General features: G+C 56.4%; 1 protein-coding gene across 1 annotated transcript in view; it reads right to left on the bottom strand.

The window, feature by feature from the left end:
- LOC101933603 (zinc finger protein 850-like) overlaps nt 1-6,753 on the bottom strand; it is an 89,289-nt gene that overhangs the window by 57,574 nt on the left and 24,962 nt on the right. The window lies entirely within an intron of this gene.

Here is a 6,753-nt window from a genome sequence, read left to right as displayed (position 1 = left end):
CTCCAGGGGTGAAATTGGTTGGGTCCTTCCTGCTCAGCAAACATCAGGAGTCACTTTTAGGAAAGGAAACACCCCCTTGCTGCTGCAGGCAGGGCATAGTGTGAATTCAGGAAATTGAAACTAACCATAGGTGTGCACAGCCCATTTCATTAGGGTGTGCACCCAGGGAGCCCCGCCCTAGCCCCTGCCCTGCCAGAGTCCCACCCCCATCCACTCCCTCCTACTTCCTGCCCCCTGACTTCCCCCCTCAGAACCTCCAACACCCCCGCTCCTTGTTCCCTGACTACCCCCTCCTGGGACCCCTGTCCCTAACTGCCCCCCCAGGACTCCACCCCCTACCTAAGCCTCCCTGTTCCTTGTCCCCTGATTGCCCCTCTAGGACCCTACCCCCTACCTGTCCCCTGACTGTCCCGACCCTTATCTACACCCCCTCCCACAGACAGACCCCTGGGACTCCCACACCTATCCAACTGCTCCCCACCCCCTGACAGGACTCCCAGAACTCCTGACCCATACAACCCCCCCGCTCCCTGCATCCCCCAACCCCTCTCCACACCCCTGCCTCCTGACAGCCCCCCTCAGAACTCCTGACTCATCCAACCCCACCCAGCTCCTTGTCCCCTGACCACTCCCTCCAGAGACCCTCACACACTAACTGCCCCCCAGGACCCTCCTTGCTTCCTATCCCTTGACTGCCCTGACCCCTATCCACCCCCCGCCCCCTGAGAGACCCTGGGACTCCCATGCCCCATCCAATCCCTTCTGCTCCCTGACTGCCCCCTCCAGAGACCCCCCTGCCCCTAACCACATCCCTCGGGATTCCACTCCCTATCCAATACACCCTGTCCCCTGACTGCCCCCACCCCTTATCCACCCCCCCTGGCCCTGGACCCCTCACCATGAGATGAGGCTCCTAGCCTCCCCGCGGAGTCAAACACTGCCCCGCAGGAGCATGCAGCCCTGGCCCCCAAAATGCTGCGTGCGGCGACATAGCTCATGGGGAGGGAGGAAGGCGGGGGAGGGGCCGGCAGCTTGCTGTGTTCGTCCGGGTGCTCTGGCCTGAGAGCGCGGACCCCGGGGATGCCGCACCAGGAGAGGGGGGCCATTTGCCCACCCCTGCATTAGGGTGTGCCTGGGCACACCCGGCACACCCCCTGTGCACGCCTATGAAACTAACCCTGTTCCACTGTCCAGAGGGAGCCATGGCTGCAGAGAACCCCGTGGAAATTCTCCAGGAGGAAGCTACATGTCCCGTCTGTCTGGAGTATTTCACAGAACCTGTCACTCTGGAGTGTTCGCACAATTTCTGCCGAACCTGCATCAGCCAGTGCTGGGAGGGATCTGATACAGCCGCCTCCTGCCCACAGTGCAGAGAAACTGTGCAACAGAGAAACCTCAGGCCCAACAGGCAGCTGGCAAATGTCCTAGTAATCGCCAAGCGGCTGAGTTTACAAGCAGCAAAGGGAGCAGAAGGGGGCAGGGTGTGTGGGGAACACCTGGAGGCTCTGAAACTGTTCTGTGAAGAGGATCAAACCCCCAACTGTGTGATCTGCAGAGAGTCCCGGGCTCACCGCACTCACACAGTGGTTCCCATACAGGAAGCCACCCAGGAGTACAAGGTACCGAGTTGCTGTCCAGTCTAATGGGTAATAACTTTGGATGTTAATTACAGCGTAATGGTGTAACTGTGTCATTCAGCTGTGTGTAGCCTTCATTGCATGAAAGCTGATAGGGGGAGTTACAAGCAGTGGCTGGTATTCCGGGTTGTATCACAGTGTTTATTGTTATTTGCATCCCCTACAGACCCCAGATGAGATCTGACCTCGATTGTGGGGGGCCTTGTACAAAACCCAGTGAGGGCCAATCCCTGCCCCGAGCCATTTACAGTCCAACTGGACAAGACACACAAAGGATGGGAGGGGAAACTGAGGCACAGTGAGGGGATGTGATTTGTCCAAGGTGACTCAGCAGATCAGTGGCAGATCACCCTAATACCCTCTCAGAAGCAGCCGGCACGGCACCACATCCCTGGGGCCAGGAGGAGGGTTGCTCCAGGCACCGCCCCCCGCATCTTCCATTGGCTGGAAACAGGGAACTGTGGCCAATGAGAGCTTTGTGGGAGGTACCTGGAGGAGTGGCAAGGGCAGTGTGCAGAGCCCTGTGTTGCTCCCCCCTCCCCTGGGGCTGTGCGGGGATGGGGTGAGCGGTGTGGGGCCCTGGCAGGCAAGGAGCGTGCTGCTGCGGGTAAGCGGCACCGGGCCAGAGCCCGAACCCCTCCTGCACCCCGCCCCCATCCCTGCACCCTGTTGAGCCGGGGTCCCCTTCCCCAGGGCCTGGCCCGGCTGCTTTAACAGCCCCATGTGCGCTGGTAGCCTCCCACCCAGCAGCACCAACACAGCCACTTAAGGTGGCCCACAGGGCTCACTGGGGTGCTGCCGCAGCCTCCCCCAGGCAGCAGCCCCCCTCCAGCACCCGGGGCCCCAAACCCACCTGCGACTCCCAGCACTGGGCACAGGCCCAAGCACCGGCTGTGGGGGTCAGGTCGCTTCCGAGCCCAGCCCACCTTAAGTGGGGCCAGTGGGCCCAGAGCAGGGGGCGAGCCCGGCCCACAGGACCCCCCGGAGCCCAGCTATGAGCTCAGCTCCCCGGCGCTGTTCAGGGGCTCTGGCCTGGCTCCCTCAGCCTTGAATCTAGTTCCGGGAGCAGCCCGGCCCCGCAGCGATCCGCCCCGGCTGCCTCTGCCTGGCCTGGCCCCAAGCGCTCAGCCCAGCCCTCTCTGCCCAGGCCCCGAGCCTGCCCACCGGGACGGGGGAGCCCAGATCCCCAGCCCGGGGCCCACCTGCAAATGGCCTACCTTCCTGCACCCCAACTCCCTGCCCTGAGCCCCCTGCCTGCACCTTGCCCCCCTGCCCTGAACCCCCTCCTTCCCCCTGCCCCCAACCCCCTGCCCTGAGCCCCCTGCCTGCACCCCTCCTGCACTGCAACTCCCTGTCCTGAGCCCCCTCATACACCCCGCACCCCTCCTCTGCCCCAATCCCTTGCCCTGAGCCCCTTCCTGCACACCGCACCCCCCCACACACAACCCGCACCCCCTCTCACACCTCAACCTTTATGATGTTCGCCTTTAAAAAGAAAATTCCCTGGGTGCACACCCTAATTAAATGTGCTGTGCACGCCTATGGCTGGGGATGGGGCTACCCCACCCAATGCCACTTCCTACTTTTTGGTGTAGCAGCTCTTCCCCAATACTGCGCCTTCCCCTCTTTTCCCAGGTCTGGGAGTGGAGACTGCATTAGAGGAGGGAGATTCCCTCTGGAGTTCAAAACTGTACTTGCATTGGCCTGCTAAACCCAGGATTGTGAGTTCAATCCTCGAGGGGGCCATTTAGGGATCTGGGGCAAAAATCTGTCTGGGGATTGGTCCTGCTTTGAGCAGGGGGTTGGACTAGATGACCTCCTGAGGTCCCTTCCAACCCTGAGATTCTATGATCTATGATCACTTGCTTCCTTTGCTCCCTCCTCACTAAAGCCTTTCATGGTGTGTCTCTCCTTGTGGGAATCAGAGTAGCAGACGTGTTAGTCTGTATCCGCAAAAAGAAGAACAGGAGTACTTGTGGCACCTTAGAGACTAACAAATTTATTAGAGCATAAGCTTTCGTGGACTACAGCCCACTTCTTATATGCATCCGAAGAAGTGGGCTGTAGTCCACGAAAGCTTATGCTCTAATAAATTTGTTAGTCTCTAAGGTGCCACAAGTACTCCTGTTCTTCTTCTTGTGGGAATGGAGCAGAACCAACAGGGGTAGCTTGGAGCTGAAGCTTATGCAAGCAAATGGGAAACTAATGAAGTGAGTCTACAGAGACTGAGGAACTGCAGTGACTTCCCTGCTCAGTCTCAAGTGCCCAGGACAGAGGCAGCTCCCTGGGATCCAGGCCTGTCCTAGCCAGAATGGGGCTGCTGGGGAGTGTGAGAAATGGTCTCTGCCTCCCCCAGGGCGGGCTGTGTTCTGCCCTGACGCTCTGATTCTCTCGACCCCCAGTGAATGTGACTCTGGATCCAGACACGGCTCATCCCAACCTCGTCCTGTCTGAGGATGGGAAAAGTGTGAGATGGAGAGGTAGACGGGAGGATCTGCCCAACAACCCTGAGAGATTTGACACTGGGGTGCGAGGGGTTCATCTCGGGGAGACATTGCTGGGAGGTGGAGGTGGGAGATGGGCGATTCTGGGCTGTGGGGGTGGCCAGAGAGTCTGTGAGCAGGAAGGGAGGGATCAGCCGGTCCCCTGAGGGGGGGATCTGGGCTGTGGAGCGGGGGGAGGGTTTGTCTGGACTGTGACCGGGGGCAGGTGACATTTATCGATGCTGGTGATGAGGTCCCGATCTTCACTTTCCTGCTGGGCTCGATCCCTGGGGAGAGAATCCAACCCTGGCTCTGGCTGGTGTGGCTGGGATCCCGGCTCAGACTCTGTCCCTGAGACACACAACGGAGGGGGGGACTAGCAATCAACGGGCATGCGGAAGCCCTGGCCATGCCGGACGAGCGCGCCCAGCAGCACAGCCGGCAGCTCGCTGGGCACCAGCCAGCACAGGCGCAGCACCCCCCAAATGTCAGGCAGACGGAGTCCATGTGGGCGCGGCTTGTTCACGCGGGCACCAGCGGGGGCCCATTGACTGTTCTGCCCTGGGCCCGGAATTCCTGTAGGCGGGCCAGGGCGGGCTGTGCTCATGTCCTGCTTGGGGCCCACAGCCCGGCTCCATGTGCGTTCCCATAGCTTGTCCTCTGTGTCGGTTCCCCTTTCTGTTCACGGGGCTGTGATAGATCAACGACGACACGCATTTAGGGGGTTTCGCTTGGGTAACTGATAGAGATTTACCATCTGAATTCTCCCTGGCACAGTACTTTAAAAATCTTAAGTCAGGCCAGCCCCCCAAAATCATGAGATTTAATAATAATAATAAATAGTAAATATTAGTATTATTTTATTTGCCGTTTGGTGTCTCAGAGCTTTAGACTGCACTGGGGTGAAATTTTTAAGTTTTTCTCTGCAACAAAGAGAACGAGATACTTCCTTTGTTTAGAAAACAAAAGCCGAGAGTCTCACCTCATCACAGGCTTCCAGGAGCTGGGGCTTCAACGGACACCACAAATATTGCAAGACTCATGTGAAAAATCATGAAAGTTGGTGACGCTGCAGCCCCTTTACACTGAGCCAGAGCAGCCTTAGGTTAAATGAGAATCGGGTCTTGAAAACATTGATTCCAACTTAACCAAGTTTTAGCCTGTGAGTTTACTGTCATGAGGCCTGGAAGCATTCACATTTATTCATAAATGTTGGCAAACGTTGATTTTGCTGCACACACAATCCAATGAAAAAAGATTTCAACTGATAAATGAAAATTACAGATCTGCAAAGTAAAAACAAGGCTGCTTGAGAACTTATTCGAGTTTGATTGAAGGAGAGTGACTTTGTATAATTTGAGAGGTGATGTTGGCAATCTGTGGTTTAATGGCTATAAAGTTTTAGCATTTTGAATCTCAGTGTCCTTAAAGAATTGCAGTCTGACCTGCTATTGTCTTATCCCCCCATAATTTCCCACAGCTATGAAAATGTAAGTTGATAAAAATCGGAAAGAAATGCTGAAACCCAGATTTTTGGGGAACTGAAAATGTAACTCAAGAAGTATGGAAAAAATGCTTAAAAATAAACATCTACATTTTCTAACAAAATTTATAAAATAATTCTGCCAAGTCTAAATATCACTCCTTAATCACACAGACCCTCATCCTGCAAACTCATCATGACAGGGAAGGCCCAAGGTGACTGGTGCCCAAGTGAAGCCCCACTGACCCCTCGCACCACCACAGGGGGCTGAATGCAGGAACAGAGGCATTTTTCACCAAAGCCTCCAGGCCTGTAATGTTACCAGTGGGCTGGTTCCCTCTCTGCAAACAGCCTGAGGTATTTCCAGGGAGGGACACCCCCAATGGCTGCTGCAGGTGGTGCGCATGGGTGGCAGGTTTGTATAATTTTTGGTGGTGCCCAAGTGGATTCATACCATCCATGGGATGGACCGGGGCAAGTGCCTTAGGCCCTGCGCTTTGGGAGCCCCCGTGCTTCAGGGGGACGTGGGGTCCAGGGTGGCCTGGGGAGCTAGGCGAGTGCCTGGTGCCGACAGCAGTGAGCAACCCTGCTCCGCCCGCCTCTTCCCACCCCACCCCCACTCCACCACTTCCCCGAAGGCCCTGCCCCTCAGCAATGCCGGGAGCTGGCGAGGTGTAGCGGAATGGGCTGGGGCCAGGTCACTCGCTGCTGTCAGCGCCAGGACCCCCGCTAACTCCCCAGGCTGCCCTGGAACCCGTGACCACCTGAAGTACAAGGTAGGGGTAGGCACTACCATGTTGTGTGATGAGCACTTGACAAAATTACCGGACTTAGTGATGGACAATGGGGGCAGGTGGGTATTATGTCATTCAATCATTCAACCCATAAAATACACCTCCACCCAGATATAACATGACCCGATATAACATGAATTTGGATATAACATAGTAAATCAGTGCTCCTTGCGAGGTGGGGCTGTGCACTCCAGTGGATCAAAGCAAGTTCGATATAACGCGGTTCCACCTATAACGCAGTAAGATTTTTTGGCTCCCGAGGACAGCGTTATATCAGGGTAGAGGTGTAGCACACATTTTGCCACACTGAAAAAAAACCCCTGTAACCTAGCTAATAACAACAACAATAATAAATT

This window comes from Chrysemys picta, chromosome 12 (assembly GCF_011386835.1).
Source record: "Chrysemys picta bellii isolate R12L10 chromosome 12, ASM1138683v2, whole genome shotgun sequence".
NCBI classification, from domain to species: Eukaryota; Metazoa; Chordata; order Testudines; family Emydidae; genus Chrysemys; species Chrysemys picta.
This window is presented reverse-complemented; position numbering and strand designations above follow the sequence as displayed.